This window comes from Pygocentrus nattereri, chromosome 21 (assembly GCF_015220715.1).
Source record: "Pygocentrus nattereri isolate fPygNat1 chromosome 21, fPygNat1.pri, whole genome shotgun sequence".
Taxonomy (NCBI): domain Eukaryota; kingdom Metazoa; phylum Chordata; class Actinopteri; order Characiformes; family Serrasalmidae; genus Pygocentrus; species Pygocentrus nattereri.
In genome coordinates this window covers 17,272,444-17,289,365 of record NC_051231.1, presented here as the reverse complement: position 1 = coordinate 17,289,365, position 16,922 = coordinate 17,272,444, and the positions used below count along the sequence as shown (strand labels likewise).

Genomic DNA, 16,922 nt, shown 5'->3' with positions numbered 1-16,922 from the left:
CAATATCCAAATCATTTGTACTCTAGTATTCTGGGCTACTGTGCTAAAACAACTGCATCTGCATTATGTTACATTCTAATCTAGGAGGACTTGCAACATCTTTTACATGCGTGTATGTTAACATTTGCACTGACATATGTTTGTGGGAAAGATCTCATACCAGCAACAGTCTAGCTGAGCTGATGCTCTACTCCCCTTTACATTACCATGCACAATGAAGCGCCATATGCAAACAAGGACAGGTAAATAAAAGAAATACCAGCAATCTTCCTGCAGCAGATTTACATTTGGTCATATTGACCCATTAAGCCAGGGCAAAAGTGAAGATGTCTCTAAATAGTTTGAGGTTCTACATTTCCTTTTAAATCAAGTGAGAACTATGCACTAGATTAAAGAACATAACACACTACATGATAGTAACAGCCTTGAAAACCTCATTCAAGAATAAAATAAAAAAAGGCAGAATAAGTGTGACGTTCTTAAGCACTTCAGCAAGTGTATGACAGAAAAGGCCTCTAGAAGCTGCAAGGAGAAAATGAATCGCTAAACATTTTATGCATGCTTCCTAATTATATTATTAATTAGTTTCAAAAACAATACCTATTTCACTATGCTAACCTTCTGCTAGCCTTCTTTGTTCTGAATAATCTTCTTGCTCTGAACCAATTAAGTTTGCTAATGAGAGGTTTGCATCAAACTTCCTCTGCTTTGACTTTCGTAAGCTAAACCAAAAACCACTCAGACAATTACCAAAAACTCTAAGAGCACAGAGGGAACGGGACAGAAATTGCTCTGCACAGGGCGCAGATAATTGACCATCTTTAGAGCTGCGTCTCTGTAGAGGTGTATTTTCAACTACAGCTGAGTGTGCAGTAAGCTAAAGTAATTAAAACGGATATCAAATGGTATTAGGACAGCTTGATTATCATTACTTAAGCTGTGTAAGCTTAGCAAAATCCTTTCACTGCACACGGCCAGCAAAACTGTGCTGAATAGTAGAGCCTATTACTATCAATTGCTGTGAAAGAATAGTGAGTGAAAATGTGTGTGTTTTTACCAGACGACTGTGATCTCTTTGAACCAGTGACTAAGTCAAAAGGTATATCATGAAAAAATAAAACAGCCCACTTTTTTAAAATAAAGAGTTTGATCTAGCACATGAACTTTGTTAAAATTTTCACTGCAGATATGGACACTGAACTAAAAAAAATAGCATGTTTTGAATTTACTGCTATTGTGATACAGTGAAAACCAATGCATTTACATGTGTGCATCTAAACATTTTAGAGCGTTTCAGTCTGGACAGCTTTTCAAATGAATGGCCAATCAGAATTTACACATATAAACACAGTAAAAAAAACAGCTGCATATTGACTCTTTATAGACAAGAATAACGAAAGCGATCATACAACCATCAAAGGTTTACAACCTGAAAGAACTTACACTCTTTTGAAATAAAACGTCATGCATCAAAGTTGAAAACTTTAACCTACTTGCTGCACGTACTTTGATTCTGTTAGTGGGTTACCACTTATATCACTGAAAGGCTTCATTCAGGCCTACATAAAGTGAGAAGTCAAAAAATTTTCCAGTAGTCATTTTGAAAGCAATGACAGTAGAATACGGTGTATCCCCAAAGCTTTCTGGGAACAACTGTGGTGAGTGTCATGCATAGTCAAAGTGGTAACATGGCCTGGCTAACGAAAGTGAGTGGCACCGTGTCACGCAACACACCAAAAACCACACAAAGACCAACTTCAGCTTCAGTATCAGACAACAAGGAGAGGCTAAAAAGGAAACCTGTCATTTAACATGGCATCAATTTCAAAAATAACCATGGCAAAGGGCAAAATGCTGCCATATTCAACACTTTTGCCCAAGACATGGGTTGAAAATGCCCCATAAGGAAATAAATCAATATGAATGAACTAAATATAATAAATCAATGCCTAAAAAGTATTGACCACAACCATTCACCACAACTCAACCTGTATTTTGCCCCAAGTAAAACAGAGAGTAAACTGAAACTATACACTAAATAAATTGCTAGGAAATACTGTGATTAGGTTAAAATGTTTAATATTTTGAAAAGTGAAATGTGCAAAGAATGCACAATTACATTCTAATAAGCTGTTTCAGATCCTGAATACTTAATTTTCATTGTTTCTTTCTGTCAGAAACAACTAAAGACCCAATGAGATCAACATTAACACATGAACACATTTTACTTTAACAAAATATAATCTAAAATAGAAAAATTTTAATTAATCTACTAGGCTTACATGCAATTGCCAACCACACCAAGCATTAAAGTTGACTAGTATAATACATGCAGTAATTTGCTGCCACTGAAATCACAACACCGTGATAACCATTTTTATAGGAATGCATCTAATTTATAAGGATGATATCAGAATCATATTGTATCAGCAGACGAAAAATGCCATAATTTATTGCAACATCATATTAAAATCATTGAGTACTTTTAATTATCTACTGTAAGTAAGTTATGTTCCTATGTCTGATATCTTAGATGTCCTGTATGCCTTAGCCAGGCCTAATATTGAAGTTTCACTTGTAAGACGTTCACAAGCAGGCTATGGTGTTAGCTAGCAAAAACATCTTAGCCTTTTGTTGGTACATTCTTCTCAATGCTGCTGCTAGTTTGTTCTTACAAAGTAATCTGACAACAACCAATCCATTTGTTTTAATGAGAAAAAGCACTTGATCTTCACTATCCACAATACAATGTGGGATAGCGCCACTGGATTTAGCAGGATATTTCAAAACAGCAGAACAGGATATTTTTTCCCCCATTTCTTATTTTTACCTCATAACACTGCATTTGGAGTGTGCCTCTGAAAAACCTCCGTTTACAGGGCCATGTAAGCCCTATCCCTCCATCTCAACAAAAACCAGGACACCCTACCCCTAGACATGAACATGCAAAAAGGAGGGGTGTGGCCTAGGTGCTAGGGGCAAGAGGTAAAATGGGAGAGACATTGTTTCTGCAGCTTCTAGACCTTTGAACAAGCAAGGCAGTATACATATGTACAATTCTTCATTAAAGGCATAGTGAAATAATGATAAATCACAGGAAGTATTGCAAAAAAAAAAAATCACTCAAAATCCTTCAAGAATGGCAATGGAATCGTATTGAGCCAGAAGTATCACGATAATATTGCATCGCATGGCCTCTAGTGATTCCATGCCCTCACAATTAGTGAAATGGGAACTCAAAAATATCATCACTAATGAAATACTTTGCGTTCGACATCAGCATGGGGTTGTTCAATGTGAAGAGAAGTTTGAGAAGCTCTGGTACAGTCCAACATCTGACAAAGTTCTTAGCACATGGAGAGACTGGTGGATTTATGGCAGTGTATTTCAGCATTAATAAAAAATGAAAGTATAGTGCTCCCCTTCCCAGGGGGAGGGTGGTGGGGATGGTGAAAAACTCTGAACCAATGCTGCATTCCCACATTCACCCATATCTAGCGAGGGGCTCTTTAAAAATTCATTAATTTACAGCAAAAATAGATTAAAGCACCCAGCTGAGCAAAACTCAAAATTTGGCTCCTGAATAACATTAATAATAAAACAGCTCCCCAAAAGCCCAGGGGGTTTCGCCTGAAGAAACCGCGTTGGCTCCGTTTCACCTACAGCATCTTGAGAATAATTTATTTTTAATAATTACTAAAATAACACTTTAAATGTTATTTGAGACTAGCAAAAATGCAAGGCACAAATGAATGCATGACAACTAGCATTAAAATAAATTAGTCCTCTATGAACAGTTATTTCTAATCACAACCTGTGTCAATCTTTAGCTGATTATGACTGATCTGATGGCAGTCATGCAGCTGCAGAGCCGTTTACTGCAGGTCCAAAAACTGCCTAGAAGTGCAGTTACTGTAATTGCTCAGGCCAGTTCTAAATGAGGTTCACTTAAGTGCAATTATCTCCTCTGATCTTTCACATAAAGAGAGTTCTTTAACACAGAAAAATGGGATCACACAATACGACTTCAAACAAGATTCAAATTGGAATCAGGGAAGCATTTCCAGGAGATGAATAGGTTCATCTGCATGCAAGTAATGTGTGGCATTGCTAATGAAGACTGAGCTATTCCAGTCCCCTTCACTCCAACACCAATTCATACTGGGATTAAAGCATAACATACTAAACTTCATATTCATACTAAGCTAAAGCAGGGTTTAGCATTTGGGCATACGGTTGTTCTGATATGCATATTAACGTCCATTCTTTTTTGTTACAGTGGTTGTAACAACACAGATTATAAAATTAATCGTTATTAAAAACACCGTGCTACTGCTAGATGAGACAATAAGAAAAGTGTGGAGGTTGTGCTTTGCCTGTATTTGAACTAATATGTATTGAATGTATTTAAAATTCTTTAAAGTTCCCCCTTATTTACTGTTGCTACATCCATCAAACTTTCAGTTCAGGTTACCTGCTAGCACCCATAAACCTTATTACAGACTACAGATCTGAAGAATAAAGAAAAATCTAGAAGCACATATGAGTACATTTAAAACAGTCTTCTGAGGTTCAGTGAAAATATAAATGTTTGAAAACTAAAAAATTCAAAGCAAAAAAAATGTAATTTAAAAATCACAGAAATAATGTTGTTAGTCCACGTTAAGGCAGTAGGGTTCCATGTTTATTATAGAAGACGTTTTAGTGACAAAAGCTGCTCGTTTAGATGGGCTAAGGCTAAAGCTACTCCTGGAGCTAGTCAAAACAACGTTGTTGCTGAGGAGAACTTGTCATCTATTGTACTAGGTCTTTCAGCAAACCTTATAGAAATAATACAAAGAATGGCATTTGTTATGAGTGTGTTAATACATATCACACATACTTATAACACAGTTTTAATAACCAATGTGAGCACTGTACAATCCTGTTTGATCTTATTTATCAGGCTAACTATCAGCAGCTAAGTAAAACCAAGTACTTAACTAACTGATCTTTCATTTTTGTCTGTAGCACTAGAGTTAAATTAAATATTAAAATAATTAAAATAATTTTTAGCATAAAGTGACCGCTCCTGCAATATCAGTATGATGATGGCATATGATAAAAAAAAGTACAAGATAAATGATAAGCACTATAAAGGGAATCTAACCAGGTGTTGGCTCGCTTATAGGTCTGCCAGAGCCTATCATTGCTGCACTGTAGGGGGCAATGTGATTTCTGCTGATTAATGTAATAAGCACTCTATAAAGTTTTATGAATGTTCATATGATTCCTGTGTTCCTTCTGACAGACTGCAATACACTACAGGAAATGCAGAGGACAATGTGGCTTCTGCTGCTTCGCTGGACAAACAAAAACAGAAAACACATAATTTTGCAAGATGGGAAATGAAGTAGGCACAGTGAGACCAACTGAATACTAGTCAATAGACTGATCATGTGTTTGTATATATGTGCAAACAGACTGTAGCTTAATTTCCTTATATGGTCCATATATGGAGACTAACATACAAAAACAGTCTATATATGAACTGCAGAGTGAACAGTACATTTTGAAACTATAAGTGTTTACAGACTATATCAAACTCTTTCATCTGAAAAAAGTGAGGAAAATGCATTTTTTTCCTCATGTGCTCCTTTAAGTAAAAATACTGAATGTCTAGTGCCTAGAACTGCAGAATTAGTTGTAAAATAAGTTAAAATTGTAAATATAGTGTCCCAAATGAATGAATCACAAAAAAATGGACAAATCAGTAAAAGCCATCTGTAGAGCACACTTTTAGGTAACACTTTGATGTGCACAAATCACAGTTGATTGTAATTAGTAATCTGCATCATGGTGTCACTTGAAATATCTACAATGATCATTTTAGTCATAAAAGGTGCAGCCCTAGCAATTAGGAAACTTTGTCTCAAAAAGGTGCAATTAACACATTTAATACTGTAACAGAAAAAACACAAAATTCAAGTCATGAGCAGAATGTAGGCCTGTTACTACATAGCTTAATTTAAACTACAGTTACATGTGTTTAATAGCCTAATAGAGCTGCACAATATGTACATAATGTGATGTTACTTCAGATTGCGATTGCTATTACCACAAAATGACAGCAATATATTAACAGCAATCATATCAGTTAAGTCAATAAAGCGAACTTTGTGCCTGCTCCTCTGAGAGTTACACTTTGTTATATAATTATTGCCTTTTTTGAGTTTCAAGAAGCTGTTTATTTAATTACAAACTTTTAGCCTAATGTGATGCTGTGGTGACCATGGTGGCCCACCCTGTTAAGCTGGTCCACCTGGCATTTTAGATGATGCCGCATTGCCTGAAGTTTGCTAATATCATCCTATGAAGTATTGGTCGATCCCTAGTGGCTACCTGATGGGTGACTTCTGAGTAAAGGGAAGCAGTGCTTTTAGCTAGCCTGGAGCCCATTTACCAACAGGGGTCTGATAACTCCATCTCACGGACAGCCATTTGAATAATCACTCCAACAAGGGGAAAAATTAAAAAGCCTCCGAGTGAGACAGGGTCGGGCAGACGGCCACTGCTGCATCACAAATAAGCTATTGGTATGCAAAAGGTGAAGAATGGCTGTCTTTGACTCTTTTACGTCAGTCCACTAAATCTGTGCACACCTTGTTGTTAATTTGGGCCATTATAGTACACACTGAATGACAGAACATAATCCATAAGCCATGCATTTATTTATTATGTAACAGTGTATTTAGATTGTTTATCGAAGCATTTTTAAAGGCTTGCTAGTCTTTCCTTTTCCAGTAATATATTTTAGTAACAATGAAAAGCTCTGCATGGTGTTTTATTGTCCATTTTGAGTGTTCATCCTTTTTTAAAATCTTGAAGACAATCATCAAAACAATTGGTCGATTACTCTGTCTTAGACATTGGACTTTGGATTTATACAAGATGTTTATATACAATCTGATTAAAAGATATTTGCTTGAAGCATCACTTGTGTGAATGTGTTGACTCTATTAGTCATCGTCAGCATTAAAAAGCACAAGAAAATACCATCTAATACACTACCTGTCCAAACTACACCAAAAAAATAGAGTGAACTGGTCTTATACAATGTAAATTCAAGCGAACAGATGTTTCTGCACAAACACTGGGCAGCACAGCTGGAGAAAGGCTTAACTTTCTAAAGGTAGGACAAGCTCTCATTAATCAACTTGGTGAAGAACAACATTTAGAGGAGGGAAAAAAAGGTTTTGTGCTGAAACCTCAGAAAACACTGTATTCACTGTATACCACCTGACAAAGCTCATCACATTAAGCTCAATATGCATGGAGAGCCAAAAAACACGATGATGAAGCATCAAAGGAAGAGGCAGAAGAGGATCTAGCTATATGATGCCAGCCCATCTGGTGTCTAGCCTATGGCATCGTTTAGCAAAGACAGAGTAAAGTGGGAGGAATGCAAAATGCCAGCAGTTTCCAGGTAAGTTTTAGCGGCTAAGCGGCAGGATGCTAAGTGTGAACCCTTCGGGCACGAGGGATGCCAGACTGTATGCGATGCTGCAACAAAAACCTTCACAACATCCTGACATGGGAATGATTACCGCATACCACAACAAATGCCTTACAGCTTTCATTCTGTACCATTTAACAAACAATATAGTTACATGAAGAGTCATGGCAAATATGCTCAAAGAAAAGTACTGCCCATTGCAGGCCTTAAACCTGCATTCATATCAAATACTCCTTAAAATGACTAAATTAAGCTGAAAGAAATGACGAAAAATTATTAATCACTGTCAGCAAATATGACAAACAAGATCACTGAGATAATATGGAGATGCAAAAAAGATTATACTACAGATGCTAACACAAAATAACTGCAAACCCAGCAAAACTGTCCATACGTTCACTAGAATCACAAGACTACAATAGATACTTTCTTCTTCTTCGGTCATAACAACCTATTTCTGTATAATGTCAACAGTGATCAATAGTCATACAGACCTAGCAATAAATAAAAGCACAGTATGGTTAACTTCTCTTGAAATCCAAATAGTGAATCTGAAAACCCAAAGCTAAAACATTAAACATTAAAACACAAAGCTGAATATTAATTAACACAACCAAAACACACAAAAAAGAAAGCTGACAGGCTAAAAGTAGCTTCTTTGCCAAACAAAATTTTAAGAGAACACTAAACTTAGCATTTAAGTTATAACTTACTCCCTTAAAGGCTTTAGCTTATTTCCTAATGCGCCCTGATCTTAATACAAAAAGGTTTCAACAGAGGAACTAGCAGGCATGTTCTGACAAGTAAATGACGGTTCAATCGTTTTCTGTTTTCTGAGAGTCTACAACCTGAAGACAAACAGGTCTGGTGCAAACTTGAATCTTTTACAGACACTACTGTATTGCTTGACTGACTAAGGAGCCAAATCTTACAGGCAGTTAATATCAAGACATTTTAAATAGAGTCTCTGGTTACGACAGGCCCTAAAAAGCCTTAAATTCAGAAAGATAATTAGCCTAATACACAAGAGCCAATGATCAGTGAAAGTGCAGGTACATTCTGTGAGTAAGGGGAAATCCCATCACTGTCAGTTTTATTTTTCTTGACAGACAGTGGGCATTCTGCAGCAGACAGCCTATGCTGGCATATACAGTAAGAAATGTATCAGCAAGAATAAAAAACAGGAATGTACAGTCAAACTGAGAGGTATCAGTCAAAGTTGAACTAAAAGCATGTACTCATGCTCCAATCGAGCAGATATTGGCCACTAACCAACTGGCGGCAAAGAGTGGGCACACAGTCAACATTTAAAACGTGCTTAAGGGCCACGGCCCAACAAACTATAAGATACTTAGCATAATACAACAACTTTGTCACATGTGAAAGAGTTCACGAATGTCATCATAGAAATATGTTGCTAACAACTATGAAAAGATTTATTCGAGTTCATAGTAAATGTAGTGACAGTCTTGGTTTTTTTCCTTCCATTCAAGTCAGTTATTCGCATTAAAAGAGAGGCACCAGCCCAGTACGCTGCAAACCCCAGCTCGCTGCAAACCCAAGCTCAGCCACACGGTCATTCCTGCCTGTCAAAAGCAAAGCTCAAAGCAAAAGCCATGATCTTCTAGTTCATCCAGCACGACATTAAACTAGCCAGTAGATTATAGATAACAGCTGTTTGCCAGTGATTCATGTTAAGATTTTTTGGAATACAACTCCGTTTGGGTTTAAAATGCCCCTATGTTTTCTGGCTGTCGGGAATGTCCTGGACAATGCAGAGAAGTCAGTTATCTGTCCAGGTTGACTAAGCTACCCTTAAAGTCGAGTTACTGCTTCATGACAGCACATTTAAGTTAAGGTTATTTCCAAAATAGCTGAGGACATGGCCTTAACCTCTCAGCTGCAGCTGCTTGACTGGAGAGAAATGTTGAGTTTGCAAGCAGAGGTTCGCAAATACACAAGGAAAAAGCATTTTGTATGTCGCTAACTCGCATGACATTTATAACTTATAAGTTTCTAGTACTTTAGTTGGACTAAAAGTTGGAGCAGCGTGCAAGACGTGGCTGTCTGAGCTCAGTCACTCTCGCCAAGCTAAGCTAAGGCATGCTAGGCTAAGCTAACGACGCGGCTTTTCTCTGACAGCTGGCTGGTTTTCAATCCAACTTCTCCACAACTGCAGTCCGCTCTTGGGCACCTTTATCTGTCTCGCCTCTATATTAAAATTGGCCTTTGCGAACTAAGCCTCCTAGAAGGTTAAAAGAAAAGTCAACCCCCCTGACCTCCACCCGAACCCCCGGTACAACTCCACCGCCCACGCCGCCAAACTCGCCCCTTCCTCCGGCCTCACTATCAACTTCGCTCCGCGGCGTTAGCTTAGCCGCGTTAGCTCGTTCGCAGCTCCCGCTCACACTTACCCGGGGATTTTTTTTCCTTCAGTTGCGGCTGCCCTTTTTGGAGCGAGGCAGCCTGGCTTTTAACTGCTCCCCTCCCCTTCCTTTTCGGTGAAATAAATAAAAACTAGCTCCCCGGTCTTGATCCAGAAGCGCCTGTTCTCTGTGTCCGTCGTGCGGTGGAGACTCCGCCGTCCCTCAGCGCCGGTGTGTCCGCGGCTCCGCTGCGCCTCTCCGCCTCCAGATCGCCTTCAGCAATGCCCGACTCAGGAACGAATCGGTTCTTTGAGATCTGGTTCTTTTAAAAAAACCAAACGAGTCGATTCACAAGTCTCAAGTTCCAAATTTTATAACGTTTAGAATAGAATAGAATGAAACAATAGACCACGAGATACGGTGCATTTTGATTTTTACCAGAAAAAGGGGTGTTATGCGAGAAGAGAATAAAGAAATAAACCACGAGAAGCAGTGAGTTACAGTGATTTTATAAAAGGGGTGTTGTTAGGCAACAATACAATATAATGTAATATAACTTAAAATAATATAATATGTCTACAACACCATAAACTATACACTTAAACATATATTACAGCACATCCATTATAAAAGATAAAGGAGTAATAATCAAATGTATTGCAGTAAGAACAAAGGATCTCCTATGCATCTTTTGTTCACTAGAAGTATGCTATAGAGTTGATTCTAGTAGATAGATTACTCAAGATTAGTGTAAAAGGGGTGTTTAATATCAACAAGACATAGTTTACATCTATGTGGAAGATTTAGGGACTGTAATAAAATGGTAACAATTTTCACACTTTTAATAAGAATGGGATTCTCAATACTGACATATCAGACAAATAAGCTTTTGAAATGCAGACCCTATGAAACACGATAACAAGTTGATGTTCAAACGTACATGTTATGGCAAAGGTAGAGGCAATGGCTCAGCATATGTTACCTGATCCCTGACACTTCTACCTGTGATCACTACCACATTCAAGGCAGTCACCCCAATCACCTGACGACAGACCAGTCTCGCTCACAAACGAACAGTGTTTAGTGTTTCAAAAACATCTCAATGAAAGAGTTTTTCTGAGAGAAGAGAGCGTGACAGATTTTATAGGCGTCATTACATAAAACAAGACTTTTCTATACATGCGTCTAAAGACGTTACGAAGGGCAGACGTGAAATGTTGCAAAACCTTCACAAAACTTTGCTCTCACTAAAGTTTAACTCACAAAAACGTAAAGTACCATATTGTAACATATCAATAAACACCTCTTTGAAACAGCTCGCATGCTCTCTCTATGAAATCATGGCTGATTTCTACCGTCCGTTACGCGTTTGGGAACCAGATGTTCGATTCATAAGAATCAGTTCGAAAGAATCAGCTCGTTCAACTGAATCGAGCTCCCCATTACTACTTTACGGACAACTTACATCCGGGCACTGGCGCTTGCTTCCCTCCGCTGCGGGACTACTTCCATGCTTCAGCCGAAAAACGGCGCGCGGTTATTGTGTACCATGCCGCGCTTCACCGCAGACTGTCTAACTAGATCTGACAGATTAGATGTTTGACACTTTGAATCGAATCTCTGGTTGTAATGCACCACTACAAACCTGAACTTCAGGAAAACAATTAGTGTAATACACAATAATAGGCTTCCCCCAATCCAAGCATGTTTTGTGAGGAAGTATGGAGAATACCAATCGTTGTCGAGAAGCACAAAACTTGTGCATACGCAGTAAGTAATGCATCACGAAGCAAACAGTACAGTGCAGTAAAATCGAGAAAGAAGATTCAAAGTTGGACTAAATGAGTCTAGGCTGTTACATGTACCCTCGACACATATTGGTCAGAAATCGTTTGAAGGCAAAGTCGGTGGAGGGAGTGGGCAAACACTTAACAGATGATTTGTGGTCATGTCCCAGCTAACTACATATTTAAGAAGCACCAGCCAAACCTCAACACGAGCTCAGCTTTACTGGTGTCATTCCTGCCTGTCAAAAGTACATCTCACTTCATCTTCTAGCTTGCCACTATAGATAAACAGCTTTCTGATTGTTGGAACTGTCTAGGACGATGCAGGTAAGTCAGTCACCTATATAGACTGAGTTACTAATTTGTGACAGAAAGTTAAAGATTACTTCCACCAATTTTTCAAAGTTTCTGCATTAAATAGTTAATGTTTCAAGTAAATTATTCAGAATGCTTTGGTGTAAAATTCCAGAGAAACATACTGAGTCAGAACTGTTTATACTGTGGTGATAGGAACCAGATATCGGAAAAACTGAATGTCTCTAAAAGCTCCCTCACAGAAAGAAACTACGTGGAATTAGAATCACAACCAGAATCGGAATCAGAATCAAGCTTTATTGGCCGGGTATGCTACGCAATACAAGGAATTTGGTTTTGGTTGCAGGAGCTCACAGTATCAGACAGACATTCACATATAGGGAGTAAGATAAAATATAAAAATATGACAAAATAAAATAAAACCTGCGTTCCTACCATCACTCACTCAGACACACACACACAGTCATACCTGTAAGCCTTACAGTGCAAAGTATGAGTCTAAAGTTAAAGTGTTGAGTGCAGCAGCAGTTAAAGGGTGTATGGTGGCAGAGAACGGGGTCAATGAGGTGACAGTCAGATAGGTGTGGTGATATGGTAGGTGAGTAAGATGCTTGAATAAACACTGGTTTGACATGGCAGTTCCAGAGGATGGACTTGAACTTGATACTATACCAGTATATGTAGAAGTGCAGATGAAGCTGGATGGTTATCAATACATAAACAATCAATTTATTTGAATAAATTCATGATGGAATGGTACAAGTTGGGAGTTATAGGGCAAAATAGTCCCCAAGGAAAACTTATTTAACTTATTTTTTCATCTTGACCACTGTGTTACATATAAAACCTCAGAAGATGTGTATGTTCACTTGTGATTTTGTATAGTAAATAAACTGGATAAATTTGCATTGTAGACATCAGGATGTCCGGTTCCTATGACCACCACTTTAAAGAAATCGAAGTTGTTGAGTTTCTCTGCAAATGAACTTCAAACCAACCTGAGCTACTTTGTTTATAAATGAACCAGAAAATTTGAAAAATCAGTGGAATTTCCCCTTCTGGTCTAAAACTAGTGCTGAATACAACATTTGTTATGTTATGTTAGTATTTGGGTGTGTATATTGACAATAAGGCCAGTGGTCATCTCTATTTTCTGAGGCACCTGAAGTCCTTCAACATCTGCAGGACTATGCTCAGGATGAGGCTATAAGTATGGTGGCGAGTGCTATCCTCCGTGCTGTTGCATGCTGGGGAAGCAGGCTGAGGGTGGCAGACACCAACAGACTCAACAAACTGATCCGCGAGGCCGGTGATGTTGTGGGTGTGGAGCTGGACTCGCTGACGGCAGAGTCAGAGAGGAGGATCATGTCTAAGCTGCAGGCCATTATGGACAATGGCTCCCACCCACTCTATGACACGGTGATGAGACACAGGAGCCCATTCAGTGCAAGACTCATTCCTACCAAAACGCACCACAGAGTCATTTGTGGCCATCAAACTCTATAACTCCTCCCTCAATATGTGATACTATGGTTCATCTGTGCAATACTCAATACCAAACTGTACTGTTCATATGTATTCTAATAATAATAATAATAATAATATTTTAAAAAATTATGTATGCAGTAACTCAGAGATGCAATCATTTGAACTGCTTTATATAGTATGTCTCATATTTATTATCACAGCCACTGCCACTTTACTGTTTCATAAGAATCTAAATGTGTACATATTGCAAATTCCTCTTTTTTAAATTATTAAAGTGTTTATTCTTTTACATAAATGTTTGCAACTGTAATAACTGCAATTTCCCTCTGGGATCAATAAATTATTCTGATTCTGATATTATGTGGGGGCACCAATACCAAGCATGCATTATGCAAATATATCGTATAGAACTACTGAAACTTCCACCAACTGCCCTCTCTGTAATGAAATCCTGCCAGCTAGTGTAGCAACAGATGGTATGGTTAATAAATACACACATGATATTAGGCTTTCTAACAGCAATGGACCTCTTCTGCATTAGCCAAAACAGCAGGAAAAAGGAAAAGAAATCTTGTAGTTTGTAGTGTAAGTTACTCCTATCTTCAACATACATCATCAGAAAGAATTGTTAGTAGTCTTTAAAGAAGAATTCCACCAATTTTTAAAAAGGTCTGTATAATTCAGTGGTTGAGGTATGAACAAAGTCATTCAGAGCGGTTTGATGTGAAACGGTTCATTTGTAGAGAAACTTACGAGGAGTCCTGATGTCTACAATGCAAATATAGTCATTTTATTTACTATCCAAAACCACAAGTGAACCTTCAAACATCTTCTGAGTTTAATGTTGGTGATAAAATAATGGTCAATCCTTAAAAAAAATAAATTTTCTTTGGGGACTATTTAATCTTAGAATACCCTTCATGTATCCCTCCACCATGAATGGACAACAATTTAATTACAATACATTTCAGACCAAAACTTTAACATGAAACTACTGTAAAACAATGTCTCAGACATCAGACAGCATATTCAATAAGGATTTCACATAATTATCATCTGTGAGTGAGCTTTTAGAGGCGTTAAACTCCTCAGACATCTGGTTCCTGTAACCAGCACGGGGAACAAGTCTGACTCAGTAAGTTTCTCTAGAACGGAAACTACTCTGAATGATTTCGTTGACACGTTAACCTGTCAGTTATGCAAAAAATTTTGAAAAATCGGTGGAGTTCCCCCGCAAACTGGAAAATCTCAGGACTGCAGGAATTACTGTAGAAAGTGAGTAGGTATATTTACAACAGATGATGCAATGTTCTCATTTTATTTTTGGAAGAAGTTTTAAGTTTATTTCCAAAACAGCTAGTTATGGCTACCACTTTTTCCAAATTTCTACAAAATTCAATTCTTGATATGAGAATTTTGTGAAATGATTAATTATAGAGAAACTTAACCAGAGGGTCAGAATATCTACAATGCAAGTAGTCATTTTATTTATTGTCCATAATGGTAATGTCAATAATGATAAAATAGTAAATATGAAAGTATACATTTTGCCAAGGTACCTGCTGGTACCTCTCCTCCGTGAACATACATAAAAAATACTCTTTAGATCAGATTTTTACCTCAAAACTACAGTTAAATAACACCTCAGACGTCAGTCAGCACATTCATAACTATGTCATGTAATAACTTTATGTAAAGCAGCTTTATGAGGCATTCGATTCTTCAGATGTCTGGTTCCTATCACCACCACTGTGAACAAACTGATTCTGACTTCTCTAGAATAGAGCATTTTATGCCAAACCACACTTAATGACTTTGTACACATCTTACTGATTTCCTTAAGTAGAAATTTTGGAAAAAATAGGTGGATTTCTCCTTTCATTTCTTATCTGTTACTCCCATGGCTGTAGATAAATGTTCAATACCATCAAAAATAAACTGCCTTACAATTATACAACTTCTTTCTCACCACGTTCTGTTTCTACCATCCTGTACAGAAACAGATCATCCAGATGATCAGATCAAAATGATGATTTTCAGACAGAATTATAACATCAGTCATTGCCTTATTGCCTGCATTGTTCTCCTCTGTATGATCCCAGTGACTCTGTTGAATTTTCCATGTAAATCTACTGACCTACTTGTATCTTAACTGCACTACCTGGTGTACTAGACAGGACATATTCTCCTTTTGAGTCTTGGTTCCTCTCAGTGTTTCATGGTTATGTAGAGTTGTGCTTCACACTGATTCCTTGGCTCATTATAGGACTGCAAACACATTTCTGGACAAGCTGCTCTGGGACAACACAGCTGTTGTAGAAAGTGCAGTACAAATAAAACAGAATTAAAACTGAAATATAAACAGACTCCAGCCATGGAACATCCTGGAATAACCATTAGATGTAATTCTTACATATCACTACATTGTATAAATAATAGCATTGAATAAACAATACATTTGACTCACAGTGAGTACACCAATAGTGATATTTGGAAATGGTTAATTTGATTGTCTTGTTGGAATTAAATATTCTACAGTCTAAAAAAGTCTAACATGAATTGCCATATTCATAACCAATGAATGGATCTTTATATTAATGCAATCTGCAACTCATTTTTATGACCATTTTGATAGTTTTGAAGGTTGAAATCTAAAGACATAAAATTCACTATGAAAAGGTAGTGGAAGTGAATGCCACTTTTTGTAGGTATAATAGCGCCCCCTGTCATTTAAAAAGGGAACAACATGTTTTTAATTCAAGTATTTTGCCTTAGTTTTCTCAAACGTTCCCCCCTGAAGCATTAAGAGTTCCCTGCACTGGAACTAAGGGGCTGGGCCCAACTCCTTAAAAACAACCCCACACCATAATCCCCCCTCCACCAAACTTTACACTTGGCACAATGCAACGACGCTTTGCATTACGCTTGGCGATGTAAGGCTTGGATGCAGCTGCTTCGCCATGGAAACCCATTCCATGAACATCTCTACGCTGGTTTTGAGCTAATCTGAAGGCCACAGGAGGTTTGGACGTCTGTAGCGATTGACTCTGCAGAAAGTTGGCGGCCTCTGCGCACTATGCGCGTCCGCATCCGCTGATTTTAAGGGGGCCTGTCGTTACCACTCACTTCTACTTTGTTATAATACCACTGACACTGACTCACAGGTGGCATCCTATTTCACTGGAATTCACTGAGCTCCTGAGAGCAACCCCCTCTTTCACTAATGTCTGTAGAAGCAGTCTGCAGACCTAGGTGCTTGGTTTTATACACCTGTGGCCATGGATGTGATTGGATCATCTGAATTCAATGATTTGGATGCGTGAATGAATACTTTTGACAATATAGTATATAATCCCCCCTTCTACAGCGATGCAGCAATTAGAGCGAGATTATCGAGTTCAAGGACTAGGAACACCCCATTCTGAAGATGTATTCATCCTGACGGTGGGAGAAACTTTGTAACGGATACAT

At 38.0% G+C, this 16,922-nt stretch overlaps 1 protein-coding gene across 1 annotated transcript in view; it reads right to left on the bottom strand.

Moving 5' to 3' along the window:
- Positions 1-10,129, bottom strand: part of foxj3 (forkhead box J3) — a 131,439-nt gene extending 121,310 nt beyond the window's left edge. Inside the window, exon 1 of the mRNA XM_017692860.2 lies at positions 9,910-10,129. The gene's annotated coding sequence lies outside the window, so the exon portion shown is untranslated. The remainder of the gene's footprint in view (positions 1-9,909) is intronic.
- Between the last annotated feature and the right edge of the window lie 6,793 nt (positions 10,130-16,922).